The sequence below is a fragment of the Protopterus annectens genome, chromosome 8.part0 (assembly GCF_019279795.1).
Source record: "Protopterus annectens isolate FY-2018-M chromosome 8.part0, PAN1.0, whole genome shotgun sequence".
In the NCBI taxonomy this organism is placed as follows: Eukaryota; Metazoa; Chordata; order Ceratodontiformes; family Protopteridae; genus Protopterus; species Protopterus annectens.
In genome coordinates, this window is record NC_056741.1 from 1,874,440,683 (window position 1) to 1,874,467,281 (window position 26,599).

Consider the following 26,599-nt stretch of genomic DNA (forward strand, 5'->3'; position numbering starts at 1 on the left):
CAATAATATAAATGAAAACTACTGGCTGTTCAGTGAGAAGACCCTCTTTTATCAAAGCTGAAACATATATGCTAGCTGCAGGATGGAAAATATTTAAAAAGGAAATAAAACTTGTAGACTGAAAATCTAGTACCATGAATGCATGGCATTACTATACAACCAGAACAAGTTAGCAGTAAAATGACTAATGGCATTCTTTAGAAGGGATAAAAAATAGGGTCTATGTTAAATGTTCGAACATCCAAAATGTCGAACATTACATGGTTGAGACCAAATGTTCGATATTTAGATGTTCAAACATCAAATAAAAAAAAAACACTTCAACAGCCTAAGCAGGGGGGCAAGCCTCCCTGCACTACCCCACACACCCCCTACTTATATATACCAACTCTGAGACAGCACTTCAGTGCAGAAAAGGGAAATTCTCCCTATCTGCACTGTACGACGCCATTGAAAGTCAATCTTTGAACACTTAAAATTTTGAACGTTTGGTCTCGACCATGTAACGTTCGAAATTTTGAGTGCTCGAAGATTTGTCAGCTACCCAAAATATAGAAGCAATAGATTCCATATACATATTTTATCAGCAGCTATGGTCAAAAATTTAATAAATGCAACAAAGATTTCTTTCAGTTACTTCTTTGGTTTGGTTCTTCGGCTAGTTATTACCATCAGCCGTGTTCAGTGACCCTCTATAGTATACATGGGTTAAGTTGCTCCACAGTGAATGATACACTCACCTTCAGGACTCTAACCATGAACAGAGGAAGTATCCTGGGGAAGCTCACATTTAGAACTGTGACCACTAACAGTAGAAGTATCCTGGAGAATGGGAGAGGCAGATAGGGACATCATGCTATGACATCAACCTAATAAGGGAACTTTTTTTAAAAACTTGCCCCTTAATTCCATCAGCCTCATCTGATGTAGGATGACAATAATTCAGTAGGTGAGTATTTTCTCTATACACTCCACTGTTAGTGTGTGCCTGGCTGTGTTTTCCTCTTTCTTTTTGTTTGCCTGGAGCAAGTCCATCCCCAATCTCCATTCCTGCTTTGCTGTTTTTAGCCAGACAAAGTTCCTTCTTTTACCCCTCCCCCAAAATTAATGAATGCTGCTCATTCCCTCGGTAATGCCCTTTGACACCATCTGCTTACATTATTGCAGATACTCACTCTTGATATGTGCCTTTTTAACCATTTGGCAACTCTGAAGTACTCTTCCATGAGGAGCAAGTGAAAATTAATTTCCAATGAATATGAAGTAAGTAGCTTTGTATTGCAAGTGTGCCCATGTTTTTAAATGTTTTTCCTATCTGCCCTTAAGGTCCTCTGACAATCCACTGTATCCCAAAGCCTTTGTCTCCCATATTCTGGTCTGCCCACTGGACTTGTGCCACCTTGAGGTGCAGGAACTTGGTAAAACAGACTAGTTTGGGCTAGACAGGGAGGTCACAGTAGTAAAAGTGTTGTGTCATCCCTGGTACTTGTTAGGATCCTTTCTGCCCTACTGTCTAACCTCTTATGAGTATAGCAGGGCCTGCAATGATGGCTATAGTGAATTCATTTTACTTAGAAGACTGAAACATTTTCCCTTTTCACTCATCAATGAATTTCCTCTATTCTCCAACAGAAGGCACACGTTAAAAGACCATAATGCTTCTACCCTTCCCCAGAATAGACCTCTGCCTCCCATCACTCCCCAGCTGAATATTCTAGCACTCAAGATCACTAGTTAAACTTGGTTCTCATGATCCAGTAATAGCTCCATCCCTTTATGCTATATATGCTTCCACCCTTCCCTAGAATCGACCTCTGCCTTCCATCACTCCCCAGATGAATATTCTAGCATTCAAGATCACTAGTTAAACTTGGTTTGCATGATCCAGAAATAGCTCCATCCCTTTATGCTATATAGCTGACTAGGACACCAAAACACCATAGACATATAGGGCTCCTGTTTTCCAGAAGAACATCCCTCAATACTATTTTTATCTTTACAAAAATGCCAAGTAAAGGATTAAGTTTAACTATGCTAAGGAAAAGATTCTGGGTTTAACTCCTGGTTAACTAGTGTTTACTATTGATTCACATAAAACTGGTTACACAGTATACTTCAGACTATAACAGCTTAATTTAAACTAAATGTGTCAAAAATTTCCAACATTTACTTATTATGTTTATTTAGCAATTCACAAGGAACATACCTGGGGTTTAACAAAACAAAAATTCAAGGTTAAAAGGATTATGGAAAACTGTATAGAAACCTTCATTCCTTCAAAACGTTGTAGCCAATATGCACTGATACTTTATGATATATTTTAAAATGGGTGAAAGTATTACCACTTGTAATGTTAGTTAGTTAGCTAGTTATTTGCAGTTTGTTTGCCAGGATGGTCCACTGGGCCACAAGGAGCCCATTTTCACTGGGGTCCTGGGGAGAAAAGCTCCAGAATAATACAAAAAATGCAAATACAAAATACAAATACGACAAAAGTGAACAAGATTACAAATTAGATAATTACAAAATATGAGAGAATTTGGAAAGTACATAGTAATAAGTTGCAGTGTGGTGGCATTAGAAGAAGCAAATTATTCATTATAAGCAAATACAATTCTTATACAATCTGATAGTTCCTACTGCTATTGCTAGGAGTAATGGAAACTATAGGAGTTTATTTACAGATATAATAGCCTGTGGGGAGGGGGTTAGAAAGGTAGGAGAAGCTGTGTAGGGGGAGAGCAAGAGCATTCTCACTGTAAAGTTAGGTATGAGTGAAGTAAGGTTTTGCAGGCAGAGAGACTATTAGTGGTTTGGATGAAAGGTGTGAGAGAATTCCAGTGGCATTCTAGTGAGAAGGATAGAAGATGTTTGCCTGGTGGTCAGGCAGGTTTGTGCAATTCTATCAGGTTTTGGAAGTTGGATATTAGACATCTGTTAGGCTGATGCATTTGGAAGGTACAGGCAAGGGAGTGGCAGAGAGAGGGTCTAAAAATAATTTTGTGTACTTGGATAAGTTGATTATAAGTGAGATAATTGGGTAGCTCAAGCCAGTTCAGTTGATGTAGGAAAATACAGTGGTGGGTAGAGGATTTCTGGCCAGCTGCAAATTTTGAAATGTTGTAGTAGCAGGAAGAGAGTTTTGACTTGAGGGAAAATTGTAGACTAGTAAGGATAGAGGCACCATATAGGAGGGAAGGGATAAGGTAAGTAGAAGTGAGGGCAAGCCTGGTGGGAGGAGAGATGTAGCGGTTGTAGCGATATAGTAAGCACAGTTTCTTATGTGTTTTTTTATATTTACATGTATATGGCTATCAATCATTAGCTGATCATCAATGAGGACTCCTAATAATCAGTATACTATCACAACCAGAATATTTTAAATACATTCGTATCTATGGTTACTCACATTTTTTTTTCTAAAGTTACAGAGGATTAAAAAGGATTACATTTGTATCTTGATATTTTGTAATTCTCTACAAAGATTTAGGTGAATGTTATAATTATTTTTTTTCATATGGTCTTAAGGTGGATAAATGAGATCATGAAGATGATAAAAAACAAAAACAAAAAAGCAAGCTGGCTGTTTTTACTTCACAAAAACGTCTTTATTGTAAGCACTTTTGTCGAGGCAGAAACCCCAACTTCATCAGACAACTCAACAACACAGAAGACTTCATTTTATACTCATGTTCAAAATCAATTACACAATTTAACAATTAGTTGGGACTGCTTCGTATTTTAAAATACCCATACTTTTTAACCTTTCAAAATACTGAAAAACATTTAAATTATTAAAAGCTATAAAAACAGTATCAGAAAAGTGTTTTTACACATTGCTGAAGACCATAATAAATCAAACAATATTGTTCAATCATAAAATCATAAACTCATAAGATCATAAAATCATAAACACTACACAAATATAAATGTATATGTAAAATTATAGGAGTGTATATTATGCACTACTAGAAATATTTTTATATAGTTGTATTTATACCCAATCTCAAAACTCAAAACCTCATAAGCACATTGAGCGGACTCTAACTATCTAAAATTATATATTAATTCATAAATTAAATAAATAAATGCACAAATGTGTCAGTAAAACATTAATTTATGTATTTACATAGCCTATGCTAATATAATAACTGATTAAAATTTATTAAATTAATAACACTAAACATATAAAATATGTATTTTATCTGGCAATTGCTTTTAGCTTCAGTATACATTTTATAGAAGCGTATTCGTTCAAACAAGGGGGGGTATGTGCTGATGTGTGAATTTGTCACATCAGTTCGCATTCCTCTAATCTTAATTCCCATGGTCCTCCTCTTGGTTTAGGCTCAACTTTTTGTATTATAGTGAATGCAAACTTATGTGTTGGATTTTCAGCTATATGCTTAGCCAGGGCATTTGTCAAAATTCCCCTTTGGGTATTATATTGATGCTCGTATATCCTCTGCTTCAGCTTTCTTTCCATTTTACCTATGTAAAATGATGGGCAATGTTCGCATAATGCCACATAAACTACACCTTGGGAGTCACAAGTATGTTTACCTCTTATTGCATACTGCCTATTTCTAATGGTATACTGGTTTCCTACTTTTATGAACTTACACTGCTGGTAATGTCCACATTTACCCATACGATTTCTAGATGTATGCTCCTGTCCTTGCCTTTCTAAAAGGCTTTTCAAATTCGGTCCTCTTCTATATGTAAAATGTGGTCCCGCCTCTAGTACTTTATTAATCCTATTATCCTCCAGGATTATGGTCCAGTTTTTCTGTATTATATTCTTGATGTAATCTACATCTATAGAATATGTAATAAGGAGACAAGTTATTAAATTTCTATCCGTGCTTAATCACGTACCAGTATGGTCTGTTTCAGCAGGAGTTTGCATATCATCGCCCGCATGGTTACCTTCATAGGCATTTTATACGATAGGTTTAAAATGACCTGAAGCCCATTTAAGGTTAACTTAATCAAAAATATGTGTAAGAAAGACCTTCGGGTAACCTCTTTTGAGAAACATATCTTTTAAATTTGCACATTCCAGCATGTAGTCACTATCTGCAGAGACCATTCTGTCTGCCCTTACTATTTGTCCCTTTACTACTGCTTTCTTTTGATGATATGGGTGGCAGCTCGTAAAATGTAAGAATGCATTTGAGTAGGTGGGCTTCCTATAGATTGTTGTCTTATATCTATTATTACTTTTATCTTTACTTATCTGGATATCTAGAAAATTGATAGAATCCATTTCAACCTGATATGTGAATTCTAAGAAATCAGTAAAGTCAGTAATGGTTGTAATAAATCCATCCACCATAACTGTCTGTCCCCTCCACACAAAAAACATGTCGTCTTGATACCTAGTGTACCATACGACATTGTCCTTGTAGATGTTATTATTGAAAAGAAATTCCCTTTCCCAAAATGCCATTACACAATTTGCAAAACTGCCCCCACAGGGTGACCCCATGGCCACCCCTGTTTTTTGCAAGTAAAGGCCTCCATTAAAGTACATAAAATTGATTGATAGCACCAATTCTAATAAAGTTTCAATCACATAAATATCTGACTTGTTGGCCATTTTAAGATGTAGGAACTCTCTAATCCATTGTATTCCTAAAGTTTGTGGGATTACAGCATAGAGGTCCCTTATATCCACGGTAAGAAAGATAAAATCATTATTGTATTCCAATTTAATACCTTCTAAAAATCCCCATGAGTCAGCACAAATTTGTGTTTCAGTTCTTAGGAAAGGCTTTGCTATCAATATATTTCGCACATGCATATGTAATTGATCCCCTACCATCTACTATGGGCCTAAAAGGTGGATCATTTAAGTGTTTTTGTATCTTGGGGGACCCAAATAGGGTTGGTATAACTGTTGCCAGCATAGTCAGGTATTTTAAGGTATCAATAGTGATACTTGCTTCTAAGAACAGATCATTCAAAATGTTATGGATTTTTTTTATATGCACCATTAAGTTCGTTCAAACTAACATGTTCATAAGTTTCACTTCTTAATTTTGTTACTATACATTACTTGGTTCGTGAACACCAACCCCCCCCCCCCATTATCTGGTCTCATGACCCTAATATAGCACATTTTTAACAACTGCAGGAAATCCAATTCATCTTGTGTTATATTTCTTTGCTTTTTATGTTTATAAATACCTTAAGCATCAGCTGACAGAACAAGGAAATGCTAAGGAACATTATATAGATTGCTATTTTTCCAAAGGAAATCATTGCTGGTATGACGTCTAGGTGTGCCCCTGCAATGAGTAATGATTTCTTTCTTCAGCTGATGCAACCAGATAATTAGTATATATTCACATTCAGGGATGCATATGGGCTTGTCCCCCTTACAAAAATACTTAAAATGAATGTCTTTCTTCTTCTGTTGTTCAATAATTATATTTATGTTTTTTTTTTATTTTTAATGTTCATGTTTGCGCAATTGCACAATTTGAAGATTCAAAGCAGAACCAAACTAAAGAACAGGAAAAAGGTTATCACAACAAATTACACACATAATTAAGGCTTGAATATTACTTGGTACAATATAAAGTCTTATCAGCGTATTTATCCCATGTTATGTGTTATACTGCTAAATGTGTTAAGAATCCTACAGGAAGATATTTTTTACAAGATTTAGCTTTTGAAAAAGTGCTTCTTGGTATGCGAGTTAAAATTTGACACCTAACATATGACATATTTAAAATAAGTATGTTTTTGGAAGAACAGCAACTTATAATTCAAGACCAAGGATTTTGTATATCAAAAAATTGAGTTAGGACTACTTTTTTACTTAAATACGTAAATTTGTTTTAATAAACTAAACATTTCATGGGACTTTTTTGATACTGGTGATGAAAAGGTTATTATTTTATATGACATTTCACATGTATTTTTAAACTCTTTGTAAAAGCTATGCTGAGACAAGCTAATGCTACATATTCAGATATATATTCAAGAATGCATTGTACAAGAACAATTTCTTCTTCTATACCAAGGACTGTTAAAGAATCCAGCTCAGCTGATAAATGATTCATGCTGACAAGAACAAGTACTGTTCCTAAGTATGAGCTGGGTTCAACATGCACAAAATGAAAAGAACATTCTGTCTAGTAAAGTGAGGTGGTTGACTAGATTAAGTTAAACAGCTGACAAAACTTTAACTGTCGACAAAAGAAGCATATAAAATAGAGGACTAGGATCATGTCTCTGTTCATAACCAGCTTGTTATGTGGTAACTGCTGAGTGCTGTTAATGTACTAGAGTGAGACTAGAGCTTAACAACAATAAGGGTCTGTTAAAATGTACCTATTAAGCAGCTTTCTGATGCCAGAAAGGTTCTTAAGAGCCTGTATTTTCTAAGGTTTTTTGAGTAGAATAGTAGCACTTCCTGCCTTACATAGTCTTTGGGCATTAAGTTTGGAATGGTTAAATTATAGCTAGGTCTCTAATTCCCCATGATTCAGAAACATTCTCACTGTTCATGTAAAGTACATACCTTAGGTAATTCAATTTGTGTGACAGCTATGGCCACAACAAGAAAGACCTTATCTTTGGCTCATTAGCATATCTCTGAATCACCTATATTTAACATTAACATTGTCAGACCTGTGATGATGGCTGAGTTTAGTCTAGTGGCCAAAGTCAAAGGTACCCCATACACTCACAGATTAACTTTCAGAAGTCCACACACACACACACACACACACACACACACACACACACACACACACACATACACAGATATGCACCCACACTTCCACATAAATAAACATACAAAGGCAACCCATACCTCCAATCATTATTGAATGTATGATCACTGCCAGTGCTACAATAAGAGTGAATGGGTGACCCCCATCCTTTGATGGTATTACCCTTTTCCTCCAAACATGGAAATTTATGAAGCTGAGTGATTCTCCGAATTGTTCAACAGCATCAATTTGAAGCCATTGGCATTTCTGGGGAAAACACAAGACTAACTAGCATTAACCTGTCCCCTGGATTTCCTCATTAAAATGCAGCTCAGCCAGTGGGATCTCCCTCTATGGTGAGGGTCCTGCTAGTGGAGAAACATCAGTAGTAGGGCACTCTATGAATCAGACAGACTTACTGCAAGTGGGAAAACACTTAGGTTCAGGCAACCTACTCACAGTAAACATTTCTGAGTCCAAGCCAGTGTAAATAATTTAGTTTAGATTATAAAGTAGGCTGTGCTAAATGTATATTATATATGCACTGTGCTTCTTCTTTGTAATTTGAGAGAATGTGTTCATCTTGTCTCCAGTAATATTTAGAAGTGCATTTCTGGAAACAGTTTTTAAGATAATAACTTATTCTTATAATTTCATCTAAAACTGTCAAAGTCTGACTGGTATTTATTTTGTGGAACTGGGACATTTAACATGATTGCCATTGACACAGTTCCATTTATTCTGCACCACACAAAAGTTGCAGGTTTTACAATAGTAGAATTAAATCTACCACAATTAAGTCAAGAGATTTGAGGGTGAGAAGGAAGCTATGTGGAAACAGTGCAAAGATGAATGCATTGAGTTACATACACAATTCCTTTATCTTAAGACTGTGAGAAGGAGCAAGTTGAAAAAGAAAAAACAGGCATTCTTTTTTCCAATTTTTTATTTATAATAAAAATAAGAAACAAAACTATATATATTTACAAATTTATTCGAATATATGAATCATACTTTAGATTATAAAAAAGTTGAAAAAAATCTAAAACATATAGCTTACATTTCATTAAATGTTTGCCTAAAGAATCTTTAATTTTACCCAGAATCTGTAATTAGACTTTTTATCATTTGATCTTCAAGCTATTACATTCATTTCTTTCTAGCATACAACATAGGTCATTCAAAGAAACTTACTAAAGGTAGGTGGTGGTGCACTTTTCCAGTTTGATGTAATCATCTTAAATATTCTGTGTATTCCCAAGTATATATTTTCCAAAACATACCTGAGATGTTAAGCCAACTGACTTTTAAATCATGTTTTTATTATTATTAATGTCGATTTCATTTAATTTCTCAATGATAAAATTCCAAATTTATTTATTAGTTAACTTGATATCTAGCTGTAACGTTAATTTATATAGTTTTGAAATGGATGGCTTCATAATTTCATTACCTGGTATAAATGAAGATAAATGTTCTAACACATCTGGAAAACAATCTTTCTTGTTCAGTATCATTAACCTTCTCCTTTCTTCAGTTTTTTCTTTAATACTAAAATGTAGAGAGCTATTTTTCAGAACACAGATCAAATGTAAGCATAATCCTATCTATAGTTAATACATTAACTACAGCCATATAACTGAACCAAGGAAATATGATTGTGAGATTTTAAGTTCAAAATTTTATTAAACATTTTACTTTCAGGAAACTTACTGAATTAGTTATTTGAAATAAGGAAATCAACCATTACTTAAGACTGGAATTCTTATTAAAGTAATGTTTAAAGGATTTTTAATAACCCATTTATATAATTAGATTTAGTTGGTATATTTATAGGTCTATTTACATACTCTTTATAATGCAATACTTTTATTATATATGATATCTAAAAATGACAAATGATTTAACATGTGAAACATCACATAAATGTTCATGGATTTGTTTCCATTGTGCATTATAAGATTCATCTCTCCAGCACAAAACAGCTTTAAGTATAGATACTAGAGAATAATTCTCTACACTTGGAAACCCAATACTACCCTTATTACAAGGTCTAATATGATTAACAAGTACAGTTCTTGGCTTTCTGAGGTAGCATAACAAATGAAAAGTGCCTTATTAATTTTCTTAACAGTTTCCTTTGATGGAAATATAACTATTAATTGTATTACATAAATAATAGTAAAAGTATAATTTTTATCACTAATAATCCAGCCTCAAAGGGAAAGTATAAGTTACTCCATTTATTAACACACAAATTAAGTTATTCTATAACCTTATCATAGTTATTCTTTATAATAGACTCAAAATTACCTAAAATCTGAATTGCTATGTATTTAATACTTTAACTAAGCCAAATTTAAAATTATCAATTAATTTTTCATCTAATATTTGATTTATAAATAAAAATTGTATATTTTCTTCATTAAATTTAATTCGAAACCCTTTCAAAAATGTTGATTTATAGATTTCATTAAATGTTTTGTTTATATCTTCAACGGTTAATCATCAGGAAAACTTGAATCTTGCAATGTAATGTTTCATTACAGTTAAAACCTTCTATTTTAGTATTACATATAATGAAGACAGCAACTGTCTCAATGCCTAATGCAAACAATAAAGGAGAAGTGAGCAGCTCTGCTTAATAGCTTTATATATTTTAAATCTTTCTGATAAAAAATAACATCTAGAATTTTTATAAACATTCTCAAAAAGTGTCATAAAATCAACCAGAAACCCATGTTTTAAAAATTGAAATAAAAATGTCCAGTTAATAGTTCCAAATGCTTCTTAAGATCAAAATGTATTACAGTTAAATTTACATTTTGACTTAGCATAATCTATAATTGAAATAACTCTTTTAGTATTATATTTTGTTTTCTTATTTCTTAATAAAACCTATTTGATCTTTATGCTTTATTAAATCACTACTTCTTTTAATCTTTCAGGAATCATTGCCATAAAAAATATGCATATAATCAATGTTCAGAAATATGTGAATTAGGCCTATACGATGAACGTTGTTCAAGATCTTCTCCTTGTGTCAAAACTACTGATACTAAACAATAGTTACAAGAATGTGGTATTCCATTCTCCTGTTACACATAAATAAATACTTTTTAATACAAACATTTTATGACTTGATAAAAGTTTTATTTTTCAGAAATTATACCATATAGTCCACAAGCTTTATTGATTTTAAGTTGTTTTAAGTATTAATTACTGTCAATGAAATGTGATTAAATTACTTCTTTAGCTATTTTAATATTGTTATTATTTAAGACATTATCAAATTATCCATCTTTTTTCGTGTTCTAATTTTCATTATTTTATTTTTATAATTATTAAATATTTGTAACATTTCATCAGTCTTTGAAATGTTTTGTTTGCATTTGGTTTTGCTATACATCTGAACTGATTAGTTATGCAATCCTTTAGGAGTTGTGGAATATGAGTGTATTCTGAACCTTTCTAGTGCAAGATCCATTTTATGTGTTAGAACTGGTTAAAACTTAACTGTCTGCTCTTTGATACTTTTAAGACCATCCTTATTACCTTTCAGCAATTCTAATTTCTCACTCTGTATTGAAAACTTTGAATTTCTTCATCTCAGTCTTTAACTTTAATTTTACAGCATATATTATTTTTGTAAAATATAATCCTTTAAATATCCACAGTATAAGATCATTAACAGAATTATTATTAAAGGAATCCATGTAGTGTTTAGTTTCCGTCAATAAATATTTCTTAAAATCTGGTAAAGACATTCTAGAAATTCTATTGATTAAAGGAAAAGCTGTGGTCTTAATTGAAAGTTTAAAACATATGTCATTCTGATCTGATAGGGGTTACAGTATGACCAATACTTTATCTAAACTAGTTTTTAATTAATTTGATGTATACACTATCTATCCTGGTTTATGTTCCAACGTCATACAAATAATTGGTAAAAAATAATGACTTTGCCTCTGGAAAAAAGCACTATGTCTTTACTTATCAAGATGTTATACCAATTTTATGTTCTTTTGCTGTATCAGGTACTTGTTCCTTTGCTGTATCAGGTACTCACGTCTGTTTTTTTTTTTCTTTTTAAATCCCTTTGTTAAATTATCACTTGTGACATAGGGAAATTTACATTTATACAAAACTACATTAACAAATTAACATTAACAAAGATTATACTTCACATATATTGCTATACATCATATAACCTAAGCAAAATTACATACATTATTCAATTCCTGCCCTATTTTTTAACAAGAAACATCTTTACTAAATCACTTATGATATAACCAATCAAACATTTATATAATGAAAACAAACCACAGTGACAGAATCCAAGTTGCAAGCATTTTACATCACATACCATGACACAATTCCAGTTGCAAACATTAAACATCACTTATAATCTACCCAATCATTTTCCATTAAACAACACTACATAGCTCATTTAAGTCCTACCTTCTTTTAAACCTCATTTCTCCCCTGTAAGTATTGTTCCAACAATTCCCATTTTTCCTATCTAGTTTGCTCCTTCCCTATTCTAAAGATCTCAATTCCAGTTGACTTATCTCTGTTACTACAGTGATGACTTCTAATATAGTTGGTTTAAGTTTTGATTTCCATTTTCTATAAATTGCTTTTTTTGCATCCACTATAATTAGACACAGCAAGGTCTTACCATGTCTAAGCAATTCTGATTCTGTATCATACCTCAGAAAGACCATCTCCTTCAATACACCAATCCACCAAACCAGAAACTCTGACAGTGCATCCTGCAGGGAATTCTTAAAAGTCCACCAACCCACCACACTCCCAGAAAATATACTCCCAAGTACCTCTTTCTTTCCCATCACACCTTCAACTGTTGCTGTCTACCTGAACAAAAATTCTTTGGAGTCTGCCTGAAGTATAAAAATATCTATGTAAACATTTCCAAGCAAAAATCCTAAAGCTTCTAGATTTCCTTGCATATTTGGGAGTCATACATATATCCTCCCATTGTTTCTTTGTGAATTGCTTAACTGATCTCTCTTCTCAATCCTTTCTAACCTCCTCTGATTGATTTTTATAGTTATTATACAATATTTTATATGCTCTACAATTTATTCCTTTTTTAATGGCAGCTTCTGTTCTAGATTCTACTAAAATCTCTACCAGTGCTGGCCTTTCATTCAGGATCCACCTGTTTATTTCTATTTGCCTATACTCTGATATCAATCCTTGATAGGGAAGGCAATCTCTAACCTGCAGTTCAAATACATTCTTGGCCTCTTCCTATTCTATTACCTTTCCCTCTCTAGTAATTTGCTCCCATTACCTTGGTAATTTGCCAGTTTTCTCCAATAAATCACAGCCTCTTCTTGCCTATTGTCTATATCCCTAATTGCAGTTATCCCTATCAGCAGAAACACCTTTCTCCATTCCTGTGTTAGCTTAATTCTTAGAACACTTCCTGCTACTTTATTGATATAATATTATGTATGATTATTGTTATTCTTCTTAAATGCCTGCATCCAAAATCCAAGTCTCTTCTTCTTTCTTGAGCTTCTGCCCTGTTTCAACATCATCCCTTTCCACTTTGAATTATAGTTTTCTACTTGTGCTATGTATAGCAGCCTTAACTGTGTAGCTCTGAAATACCCATTTAATTTGGGTAATTCCAATCTGCCCTGCTGTAATGGAAGAAGCATCTTATCCCACCTGACTCTTGCCATCTTTACCACCCAGAACAAAGTCCTTCAGCTCTTTATTAATTGCTGTCCACAACTTCTCCTCTGGCTGATAAAAATATGCCTGACCTGTGTACAAGACTAAAGGGACTAAAAACATTTTGACTGCTTGCATCTTACTATCCATATAACAAAGTTTCCATTTTCTGAAGTACTCAAATATGTTTTATCTAAAACACAGTTAAAATTATCTTCCAGTATTAAGTTACCTTTTATTTTATTTAATAAATTTACAAACTGTTCCTTAGATAACTTTGACCCATCTCCTGGAAACCAGTACATATTAGCAATAGTAAATACCCACCCACACAGTTCTAAGACAACTAATAACATTCCTTTTTCTTTTGAAACTACTGAATGAACTTTTCACCTTACTGTAGATTTTTCCCATGATATAGCTGTTGCTCTCTTTTTCTCTTTGAAGAAAGATGCCAGCTATGTATTATATTATTTAATATTTAAATAATGTCCCTGTTTTAACTACATGCTTCCTATAGCATTACTACATCAGTTTTATTTTAATAAATCTGAAAAATGAGGTTCTTTTACTGCTTCCAATAATGCTATTGGCATTAAGTGATATAATCTTCAACAAAGTATTTTTTAATTTTTTTACCAAATGTGTTCAATTGATGATAACATGCCATCCAGAATTAATTGTTTTACTTTATCAATAATTCCAATGAAAACAGTAAATTATGTGATTATCATTTTCAAATCTAACAATTTATCTATGTAATAAAATTAAAATTATAACAAAAAATACACAAAACTGAGTTAAGAATATAACATTAATCCTTAGTACCATGGAACCTAATATTCCTATTGTAGTTTAGCTAACTAAACAAACTAAATGGACTACACATCCCCTAATAAGTGAAACTGCACTATAACATAGTAAAGGGGAACTCCAAATATGTTTGATTCCCATTGTCAAAATTCAACAATATATATATATATATATATATATATATATATATATATATATATATATATATATATATATATACATACATACATATACATACACATCCCTTTTTCATCCCTTCGGTTATCTTTTATTTCCTTATCTCTTTGCATATATAGGATTATTTATATGCCTATATAGACACACATATACAAACACATATATATTTAGATTTAATATAAAAGTCAATATTCTACTTTCATACTTGTACTACAATCCCTTCATTTCTTCATTTCTTGAGTAATTTATACTTGTAATTATAAAATGCCAGAAAGCATTCTAAATTATTTTCCTTTTTTTTTCTTCCCTCCCTTTCTCATCATATCTTCTTTTTCTATTGCCTCTTCTCTTTTTTCAATTTTATTTTACAGTTTTCCTCTTTCTTCTTGTCTGTTTTTATTTACACCATCTCTTCTTTATATTTATAAGAACAAATATAAATGTAAATATAAATCAATACAACAAAGCTTTCCTCTGACGACTAAAGGCAGGAGAGCAAACACTTCATAAATAAGCCATCTAGATTCTCACTAATAACAACATCTCAGCTTCATCAATTAAACATGCAAGCTGTTAAATACAAGGTCTGCTAATCTTCAAAAAATCACAACAGCCCAAACACAACAATAAAATAAATATTCCCAAGGACATCCAAATGACAATGCAGCACAAAGACTTGCAGTAACGTCTAAGCTTCTATGTGTTATGAAACAGATTTAATAAATTCATCTCTCAGGTTTTAGTCTTGATGCAAACTCCCAAAATGTCTCCTCTCAAACACATCAACAAACTAACCATAATCATCAACCTGTTTATATTCCTTTCTATTGTCCATTGCTCTTCCTATACGGAATGTCTCATTTTCATATTTAATGACCAGGTATAAGCTCAGCTCAAGTATTATGCATACAATGATAAACCCCTACATACATATCAAAGAAAACTGAATGTATGGCATTAGTTAGCTGAGAAAATTTCTACAATGACTCTGTACCACACAAGTATGAGGCAGCAGAGGTTACACATCATTTTAATGACAAACAGAAAGGTCACCCACAAATCACCAACAAAACTGATACTCTGAGAGCTCCTACAAAACTAAAAAAATGTTACAATACCAATAAATTGCAAAAGTAGGTATTAGGGCTAAAAAATAAAAGCTTTAATCTGTAAATATTAATGCATATAACATTCAGACTGACTAAAATAGAGAAATTATACAAATGAAATAGACATGTCCAAAATAGCCTAACTGGCAAATGTCTAAAAAATTAATGAGTAGTTAAATCACCAGAGAAGGGACATAAAAGATGCAGGTACATATAAATAAGCATCTGATTACTTCAAACCTAAAGTAAAGCTCAACATAAAATCTAATACCTATAGTTTCAAAGTTTTCAAAAAGTATAATGGGTTTAGTTCAATTAGACAAAAACACATGCAGAATCATATCATAATTGTTCTCAATTCAACCATGCCATCGAAAAGCCTCTGCATGTAAACACCAATACAAAGACTCATTGCTCCTTGCATAAATTAACATCAACATAATCTCATATATAAAAAATAATATTTTGAGCATATTGCTAATTTCCCAAGTCAGCATTAATATAAATGATAAAAAATATATAATATACAATACAAAAAAAAAAGTTAAATACAATACCATTTTAATATTTACTTTCTTATTCGTACCAGCATATACTGCCGCCATATTGGCTGGATGTACATGAGTGTAGGTAATTATTGCAGCACACAAGTGCTACCATCACTAAACGTTCTACAAGGGAACAGATCTAGTACTTATTATCAATGCCCACCGCACCAGGCATATCTAAAGGTCAGTACCCTGTGCTTTCTCCTATTAACCTGGTGAACTTGGGCATCCTGAGGCAATGTAGCAACTACCTCATGTACACTGACAACCCTTTCCTCTTACCTTCCAACACTCAGACTTGTGAGAGATGCACTTATATATCGAAATTGGAAGCCACACACTCTCCAGCTAAGACCGGAATAGTTGGTCAAGAGGAGAAGGTCAACACTTGTACCACACCACATGGAACACATAGCCCTCCAGAACACACACCAGCACTGCCTTCACATAAAAATGCAAACCACACACCCACATTCACAGAGGCTCTCAATAAAAATCTACCCAAGCAGCAGAGCCCTCCAAGATAGAAATGCACTCGACCACCACAACACAACACTAATCACGAGACACATAACTCTCCTAAATAGTGTGCCACTCAACCAAAGCCCATAAGGCAACACAGCATTCCCAGCACACTACTCATAGATGACTTGATAGTGAGGCACACTGATGTCCCACTCACTTGGTTGAATAAGAAGAAAGTAACAGTCAGCTGCCTGTCAGGTGCCAGGATCTGACACAATGCATGCACTCAGGTCCCTCAACAACAGGTACAAATATGACTCTGTCATTGTACATGTGTGTGTGAATGACCTGAGACGTACCTCCCTGGACTACATAAAAAGAGACATGGAGGAGCTCTCGGATTATCTAGCCCAGGTGGGTATGACCCTAGCCCTGAGCAGCATCCTACCATCATCCAGAATGATACCATAGTACAAGCAGAAAAAGATTGATTTCAACAATTGGCTTGGTTTCAGGTGTCATTCTAAGGGGATCCAGTATCTGTCTGCCTGGGATGACACGATTGACAGACCTCAATGCTTTGCCAGAGATGGCCTACATCTGTCACCCCTTCTTCTGGATACTGGTCAAGGCTCTTGCCACCATTATAATGCCTTTTTTAGGTGGTGTTCGAAAGAACAAATTACCACCGTAACAGCTACAAACAAATGCAATCTGAGGGTCATGTTGCTCAACGCTAGAAGTCTAAATCTCAAAATGCATTCACTCGAGGCACTCCTTAAAATGGAGAACATCGACATTCGTGCTGTAACTGAGACCTGGTTCAAGGCAGCAAAAAACACCCCTGTGCTACGAGGCTATAACTCATTCCACACCTTTTGGCCCCAGAACTTAGACTGAAGATCCAAAGGCAGTGGTGTTCCTATATTCATAAAGGATGCGCACACCTGCAGTCTGGTAGCCCAACATAATGCATCAGTACATACTTCAGGTGCAGCTAACACTGGGTAAGACAGAGATTCAGGTCGTAGCCTGCTATAGTTCCCCAACCAAGTCCCAAGACTCACATTCCTCATTCCTAAGCACCCAGGAGAATATTAAGGTCCAACCTAACACTCTGTTGCTAGGCAACTTCAACTACCCTTCCATTAACTGGGTAAACTACTCATGTAACAATACACTTGCCCAATGTTTCCTGGAGTTCATGAATTCCAATGCCCTGGACCAGCTCGTTCTTACCCCCACTAGAGGTAGCAACATCCTTGACCTGATCATTACTAACATGGGCAACCGTTGCTCTACACCAATAGTCAGCTACTCCCTGGTTAGATCTGACCACAAACTAATCACTTTGGTAATCCACATCCCCACCAGCAAAGGTAACCGCCATGAAAAACTTTTCCAAAGCTAACTCCGGGATCCTAAAAACAGAGATGGCTAACTTCACAGCACCCATGAAAATAGAGAATAGTTGTGTAACTGCAGAATCATACACCAATGCATTGTACGAACACGTACACAAATGCATGGATCTCGCCATACCCAATAGATCCAAGACACTCTCCTCCAAAAAAAGGAAGCCAATCTGGTGGTCCCCTACCATAAACAAACTCTACAACAGAAGGAGGAAACTGATGCGGAATAAGGTGAAGTCCCAAGACTGGAAAAACTTCCTCATCTGCCTCAACAAAAAGTTGAGATCCCTCATCAAATCCTCTAAAGCTAGGTATGAAAACAGAATTGCAGCAGATAATAAAGACAACCACAAGACATCTTCATCAATAATCTACACACCTCCTCCATACAAAGCACATTAATCCAGAATGCCGACGACTCCATCACCTTCTCATCTAACAACCTATCAGACCTTGTGCAAGTAGCACAACATGCTTTTACCTCAATAGAAGCTTAGCCAAATGAAGCACAGTTACTGCTCAATCCCAGCAAAACAAAACTTCTGCTTTTTATTCCCAAAACATTCTCATCGGAATTAAATTTTTTTCCCCTAAACAAAACAGAGATTGAAGTTGTAACAAACACAAAGCTATTAGGTATCACCATAGACAATAAACTCACATTTGAGTAGTACATACACAACACTATAAAAAAACTCACTTCAAAATGGGTATTTTCTATAGATACAAAAACTTTATGGATCCATCAACCAAAAGAATCCTAGCCAATAACTACTTGACCCCCTCTCCAATATACGAAGTGCATATTTTCACCAACCTACACTTGTCCCTAAAAAATAAACTCCAGTCCTGCTACAACAAGATCACTAAATTTGACACAGGCTTGTCATACCTCTCCCACTATTGCAAAGTCCTCACAGAAGTAAACTGGCTTGAATTCCCTCACCATATAGACCATCTGCAACTTATTATCATAGATAAAATGATATACAGAGCAGATGCCTGTCTCACCCTAAACTCTATCCTGGACAGCTACATTCCTACCAGAACTCTCCATTCATTATAGAAACAGTTAATAAATGTTCACAAAATTCAAATGAAGACCTGGCCAGTGTATTTATTCCTATGCTATAGCTAAACTATGCAACTCTTTTCCAGAACACATTACCAGTATAGAAAATCCCAAAATTTCAAGACTATCCTTAAAAAACATCTGCTTAACTTAACACACCTGCCTATGCTCTAAAACTAATATATAACCCACACTTTTCCCTCTTAACCTCCCATAGTCATCTTCCTCCCAAACTTCTATGCATCATCCACCTATGCCCCCTCTCCTTCTTTACTCAGAGACGTCCTACAAACTATTATCCCGTGCTTCTGCCCACCACCCCTTATCTTACACCCCCTCTTTACCCCCCTTTTCTCCTTTCTTCCGACTTATTTCTCAACTCATCTCTCAAAATATCCAGTATCAAATTTGTACTTTCTCCTTTATCCTTTTGTATATGCATCACCGATTCATAAATTTACTTATTATCTACAGTAAATGTATCTTTGGTATATTTACATCTATATTTTTTAACATACCACAATCTCTCACTGTAAGTGCAATCTTAGCATCTCATTATAACTATTGTATATATTAATGTAACAATTTCTGCTATTTACATGTTTTTCTTGTGTAAATATATTTTCTTTATATAAATGTAATATTTTTACTTGTTTATATGTTAATACTAAATATCGTTGGAGTTTTTCTTCCCAGGCCTCCACTGAAAATGGATTTTTGTCCCAAATCAGACTTTCCTGGTGACCAAATGTCAATCAATCAATAAATAAATAAAATAAATAAATGTCTGATGTGAAATGTGGAACATTAATGACCTGGCTGTTTTAAATGAATGTACTGCAATGCAGCATAGATTGAAATAAATCATGGTCCCTTTAAGTAGAAACCCCTCATTAAGGAGGAAAGTAAAGTAACTTCATGTGCAAAACTTGCGGCACATGGACAGAAACAGACAGACGTTAGCCTGAAGAGATGTCCAGAGGATTCTGGAGTGTACCTTTGTGAAGAAGAGATGAATCAAGGCCAGAACATCAGCTCTAGTAAGAAGGTCTGCACAAAGAGACTGTTACGCCATTAACAGTCCTTGCAGTAGAAATGCTGCTTAAACCGGAGGAGCAAAGATTGCTTTATCTTGTGAACACTAAAAAGTACTGCTTGAGATTTGTTTCTTGCTTATTAATGTTAGAGTTCTGTCTATTAGTCATCTGCACCAGAAAAGTGATACAGTGCTTATAATGACTAAACCTATTCCTTGTTTTTTTTTTGGCAAAGTTAGGCTGAAGATTTATGTTAATGACAATAAAACACATATGCACTCATTTTTATTCATTATCAGATTTGAGTGTCTGTTGAGTAGCTTCATATAAATATACATATTGTACATACTTACATACATATAAACAGCCAGAAAAAAAGAGGCTCGAAACTGTCTTATAACTATGTGTAAAATGCTGAGTAAAATGATAAAAAAAGTTGCAAACACAAAAACTATGAGCCTAGAAAGAGAACTGATTTCCTGCAGGACCTGTCAAACCATTTATAGATGTATCACATGTGCTTTTGTCTGTATAATCAGGCTTCTTCAGACAACAAATACTTTATGGTCTATATTATATCAGCGAACACTTAACTTAGCGAACACTGTATAATCGACCCTAATATATCGAAACACCAAAAGGCCGAATACAAGGAACAGCATTTTTTTTCCCCAGAGAAATCATTAACACACAAAAAGAGAGTGGATTGCGGACATGGAACCAGTAACATCAGCAAACTGGTGGAAGGTAAAAAAAATAGAAATAGATAAAGCAGATAATTAATGAATTATTACGGAGATGCTTCCAGTAACCCAGGGTATAGGATTTTGTTCCTTCTACCTCCTTTTGCCTGCTGCATAACTCTGAGCAAGTAATTTAACCAGACAGTGCTTCTAGGTCACCCCTGAAAAGGACATGTATGCCCAGTGGACAGTCATGGTTAACAAATATATAAAATGAAAATAAATAAAAAGAGACACCAGCCAAGGCTAAACGTTGTTGGTCGAAATAAAACTGGGTGACTTTAGATCTTAATGTAAGGTACAAAAAAAAAAAAACAAGCTGAGATACAGAAGGTAATGAAATAAATGCAAATGTGTGATGGGTGGAATATGAGGGTACCAGCCATGTAGCAGTGATGGACATCACATGTCTTCCACCTATTGGAAGGATTAAGGCCATGTAATACAATTCATTAAAAGGAAATAACTATACATCACATTTAACAGCGGTTCTCAAGTAATGAAAGGCATGACTGAGTTGCTGAGGTGCAAATAAGCAAGACTTAAAAACTGATATGGAAGATAAATAAGCCTTCTACATGCCATAGACACATTTAAAGCTACTTATATGAACCTTGTGTTAGGTTCTCCAGTCCTTATGCCATGCAGTTATGCTCAGTTTCTGTTGTGATGCCACACAATGCAGTCATGAAAATATGAGAAAACAAATAATGTGAGCTACACATAAATGGTGTTTGCTTCATCATTCTGTTTATCCACAAGTTACTTCTCTTTACTGGTCATTGCTATGCTCCAGCTTCCTTTAGTGTTCCTCCTGCTAAGCTGACTAGAGTCTGTTATTTGAGACTAATTGGGGGAAAAAATACAATTTTACAGCTGTGAGCATTCCCTGGATATTTTTTTTGAATTTGAGAGGTCAAAGTATTAGAGACGTAAGAGTCAGTGTATGGCACAAGCACTACAAGAAATATAACACATGCAGCACATAAAGTAGAACATATGGACTGCATAAAGCTAACAAGTGCAGTGAGGTAGAGACCTAAACTTCTAACTGTATTCCCTCAGGTCTATTTCCAAATAGTAAGGGAGCAACTCTTGTGGTGGTGAGGTTACATTGTGGTGATTTTAAATAATTTTTCTGTATGTTCATTCTGCCATCGTCCAGGCAGCTTTTCATGTGGTTTGTGCTGCAGGAAAATATTCAGCATTCTGTCCTGGTGGTACAATAAATGTATGGTTCTTCTATGACCTGATCATCTAAACACAGTTAATCAATTGTGTTACAATGAATTGTGTTTTACTAAAAAATTTCTAAGGTGGGGATTCCCTTCCAATCGCCAATGAAGAAAGATACCTGCATGCACTCCAAGCTAAATGTAAACTATTCCAAATCTGTAGCATCTATAGTATATGTTTACTTATTTGTTTGTTGATTGAGAGGTACAATTGGGTAGAGTCCATTTGCAGTGAAAGCCCAGAGAGAAAAGCTTCAGACATGCATGATTTACTAACAAAATATCGGTTTACAAATTAACACTTGAAGCACTTTCCTTTGACACACATGTTTCTCAAAGATGAATATCAAAAACTGGTGAGAAAAAAAAGAAACAATAAAAAAACACACAAAAATCTTTTCTTTTTTTTTTTTTTTGCAAGGGATACAGGCATATGGGGGCTCCTCCCGAACTCTCCCCTTAATTATATATGCAAACTCCATAGTTGCATCAAAGTGGAGAAAGCGGGAAAATCCCAAAAAACACTCCATTAGCCTGCACAATGCAATACAATGCAACAAAACTCACTGCAACAATAAATTTTTGAATTAACACTACTCATCCTCCAATGCTGTGATAACCTGTAAGCATATCCAAAAAGTCTGCAATATAAAGAAAAATAAACATACACGTAGATATACAGAGGGAGCATTATGACAATGAAAAAAAAAACAATACAGTGTTAGCATAATTAGCAACAGCTGAATGTACAAAGTGGTGACTGCCCAATATTCTCTTATATATATCATTATCGATGTAAGATCTGATCTAAAGCAAGGACATCAGTAAAGCAGGGATATTATACACTGAATACAGATGCAAATACATGCTACTAGTATGTACAAAGACTGGCAAATGGATCAGTAGCAAATTTGGGTGTGCTATTTAGTAAATGTAAGAAAAACACAATTATAAAAAGCATCATCATCATTGACACTAGGAAAAGGATATTGGATTGGAGAACTGATTTAATGAACCAAAAACAAGGTGAAGAACTTAAAGTCAGCTAATACAATATCTGATTTACTTTATGGAAAGTGTGACAACTGAAGAATTTCATATATACAATACGTACAAAGTGGTGACTGCCCTATGACTTTTTATATAATACTATTGATGCAAGATCTAATCTAAAACAAGAACAGCAGTAAAGCAGGGGTGTCATACATTGAATACAGATGTAAATTTGTGCTGCTAGAATGTAGAAAGAATGGCAAATGGATCAGTAGCAAATTCAGGTATTCTGCTTTGTAAATGTAAGAAAAGCACAAACATAAAAAAGCATGCTCATTGACACTAGGCAAAGGATATGGGACTGAAAACAACTGATTTAATGAACCAAAAACAAGGTGAAGAACACTGAGTCAATTAATACAATATGTGGTTTTTGGGAAAGAAAATGGCTGAGAGATGGAGACAAGGAGTATTTTACAAAAGTGGGAGGAAAAGACAAGATGGTGACTGCGGCAGAATTTAGGAATTATGAGAAGGCTGACACTAGTAAGAAAATAAATCGGAGAAGAAGGAAATGCTTGTGAGAGAAGATGGTAAACATTCAGAAGAAAAAGGCACAAGGGTGGATAGAGAAGGACGTAGAAATTCTATGGAGTTTTATTATTGGTAAGGAATAATGATAGAAGGAATGAAGGAATAGAGTATAAGAGAGTGGACATGGTAACGAATTGGTAAAAGAGTGGACATGGTAATAAACTGGTTAAAGAGTGGAAATGGTAATGAATTGGTAAGAGAGTGGATATGGTAATGAAATGGTAAGAGAGTGGATATGGTAATGGATTACATGCTGTGTGTGAGAGAGTGAAGGGTGAGAAAAGTCGATGTAATGTGGTCTGGAGGATGAACAGAAGAGACATATACATACATGACTAGTATGAACCACTGAACTTTATAGTTACAATACGTAGCACTTGTTAGATGAAACACAATGGTTACTGTGAACAAAGGCTTTATTCAAGGAGGCATTATATATAACATGCGTATTTCTGACATTAAATAATAATTTAAGAGGGAAAACCCTGTATGAAGGGTTATATTTTGTCAAGTGTTGGATAGCCAGTAGGGTCAAGACATTGTGTTTGATTGAGGGGATCCAGGAAGATTTTGAACTCATAGGTCTGGAATAAGTAGTGATCTCCCTGAATGTCACCCTGCTCAAGTTGAAGGTAAAGTTAAGGCAACTCATGGTAATTCCTGAACCTTTTGCTCAAAAGACTGCAGAGAACTGTGCCCGTATGCATTTGCTGAAAGCTTGGAACTGGCCATTTACACATTCTGTTAACTTCAAATACTCAGGAAATTACATGTTTATGGCAGTTACAGTCATCTTGCTGATAATCACTTTTTTTGCTGATCTGAGCTTTTTTTTTTTCAGTTGCACCTTAATGAACTGAATTTGTAACAAATTTGGAAACTGCCTTTTTGACCAGATGTAGGGGCCATCTTGGAGAGAGTGGTGGCTTTGCTGGTGAAATTAGACTAATTGTTTCAATTTCTAGGTAGCTGAGCTCTACTGGCCAAAAGTTAGAACTGTTTTTGATTGGTTCATTATTTTTTTCTTTCTTTTATTTTCTGTGCTGTATGGCACTGAGAGCAGTGCTATGTGAGGTGCAGCTGGATAGTGTCTACTGTGTACAGTTTTAGTTCTTCCCTATGTAAGTGCTACCAAACAGTCTTCCTTCTTGCTGTAGGTATTAGGCACATTCTTACATAGAAACAAAATAACTAGCAGTGATCTGCACTGAACTGCAGCCACCTACACTGGACTGCACATTGTCGCTCTATAGTGATCAAAGCTTCTGTATTTCTATCCAGGATTTGTATTTTTATAGTGAGCTGCTCCTTCTCTAAACCTTTGCTAGTCTGTTAAGATGCCCTTAGTCCTCCATCAGTTCTTATTTTACAGTTAATAACTTAAAAGCAGTGGACATTATGGAGGGTCTGGAAACTACCACCTTTCTACTGCCAGCTGTCTAGTACTTGTCATCCTAAGGCAGTGTAAGAACTGCCCCATGCTCATGGAGAATGAAGTCCTGATCAACTGAGATGATTCTGTCTGTGGGAGAAGTAAAACCTAGCAAACCTGGAGGCATTCCTCTCCCAGTTTAAAGCATGCTGTGAGCATCACAGCATCACAATTCTACAAGTACAAAAGCAACATCATCAAATAGGCAATACAAAAATGACATACGCTGATGTCATAAAACATCTTTACCTAAGTCTCCTTGACTTCTTAAGATTAGGCATCAGGGCAAGCTACCGTGTACTATTACTTCATGTACCCTACAACAACAAGTCACCAACAACAAGCCACCAACATAACTAGTACTTATAAACTAGCTTCTGGAAGACATGTTTTAGTATTTGGTGTGTCTGTTATTAGACATAACAGATTCCACACTAACTAGGCTGGAAAATGATAGGTTCATGGTCAACTTGAGTCAGAATTGCTGATATACCTGCGGCTCTCATGACCCTTTCTCTTAGAAAGTCTAACTATGACTAGCCAGTAGTCCAAGTGGGAGGAAAATACCTGGTGCACAAAACCCTTAGAGACACGCAGAAGGATATCTTGGAACTTGCTAAGCAAGAGTCAGATAGAGGTAAGACTCTAATTCTTAACATAATCCTCCATTTGCCAAGAATGATATGTAAATATAAAGAGAAGATAATTGGGTTTAATAACTGGCTAAGTAACTGGTGTTATTTGAGGGTAATTCAGTATGTCTTAGCTTGGAATAAGATGACAGACAGCCCAGCTATCTTTGCAAAGGATGACCTGAAACTTTCATTCAAGGATTTCCACTTGCTGCCTAAATGTTTTGCTGGCGCTATAGTCATTTTTTAGACCAAGTTCATCTAATGAGCATTCTAGCCTTATGAATACATCAAATCCCAAATTGTAAAGCATTAATGCAGTTCTTCTCAGTGCTTGGAATCTTAACAACAAGCACTCTGATATCGAGGCACTTCTGCATCTGAAATGTGTCCATGTATGCGTAGTCACCTGAGACATGATTCAAATGCAAGGAAAGCACTTTCTCAGCACCTGGATTTTATGTCTACCATGCCCTTATGTCTGCTGGAAACTATAATGGAGCCTCTGCATTTGTCAGTGATTATATCCATTTGTTAATACTGAAAGATTCCAACTCCAAAACTTAAAACTCCAGCTTATCTTGGACAAACAAAATGTCCTATTTTTAACCTTATCAATCCTCTCTATGACTTCAGATAATGAAGCTCAATTCCTTGCATTCCTTGAAGATATCCCTAAAAGTAATAACTCAGTAAACCTTGGTGACTTCAACTACCCCTCCATGGGTTAAGCACCAAATCCTCCAGCATAGGTTACTCACAACGATTTACTGATTTAGTAAACAAAAACTCCCTGGATCAAATTGTTCTTATATCCATCTGGTGCAGAAACATTCTTGGTTTGTCCTCAGTAACACACCTCTCACTTGTTTTGTTCTCCTGCTCTGCCTGTCACCAA

General features: G+C 34.8%; 1 protein-coding gene across 1 annotated transcript in view; it reads right to left on the reverse strand.

Annotated features, from left to right (window-relative positions):
- LOC122808576 (von Willebrand factor A domain-containing protein 5A-like) overlaps positions 1 to 26,599 on the reverse strand; it is a 582,047-nt gene that overhangs the window by 479,809 nt on the left and 75,639 nt on the right. The window lies entirely within an intron of this gene.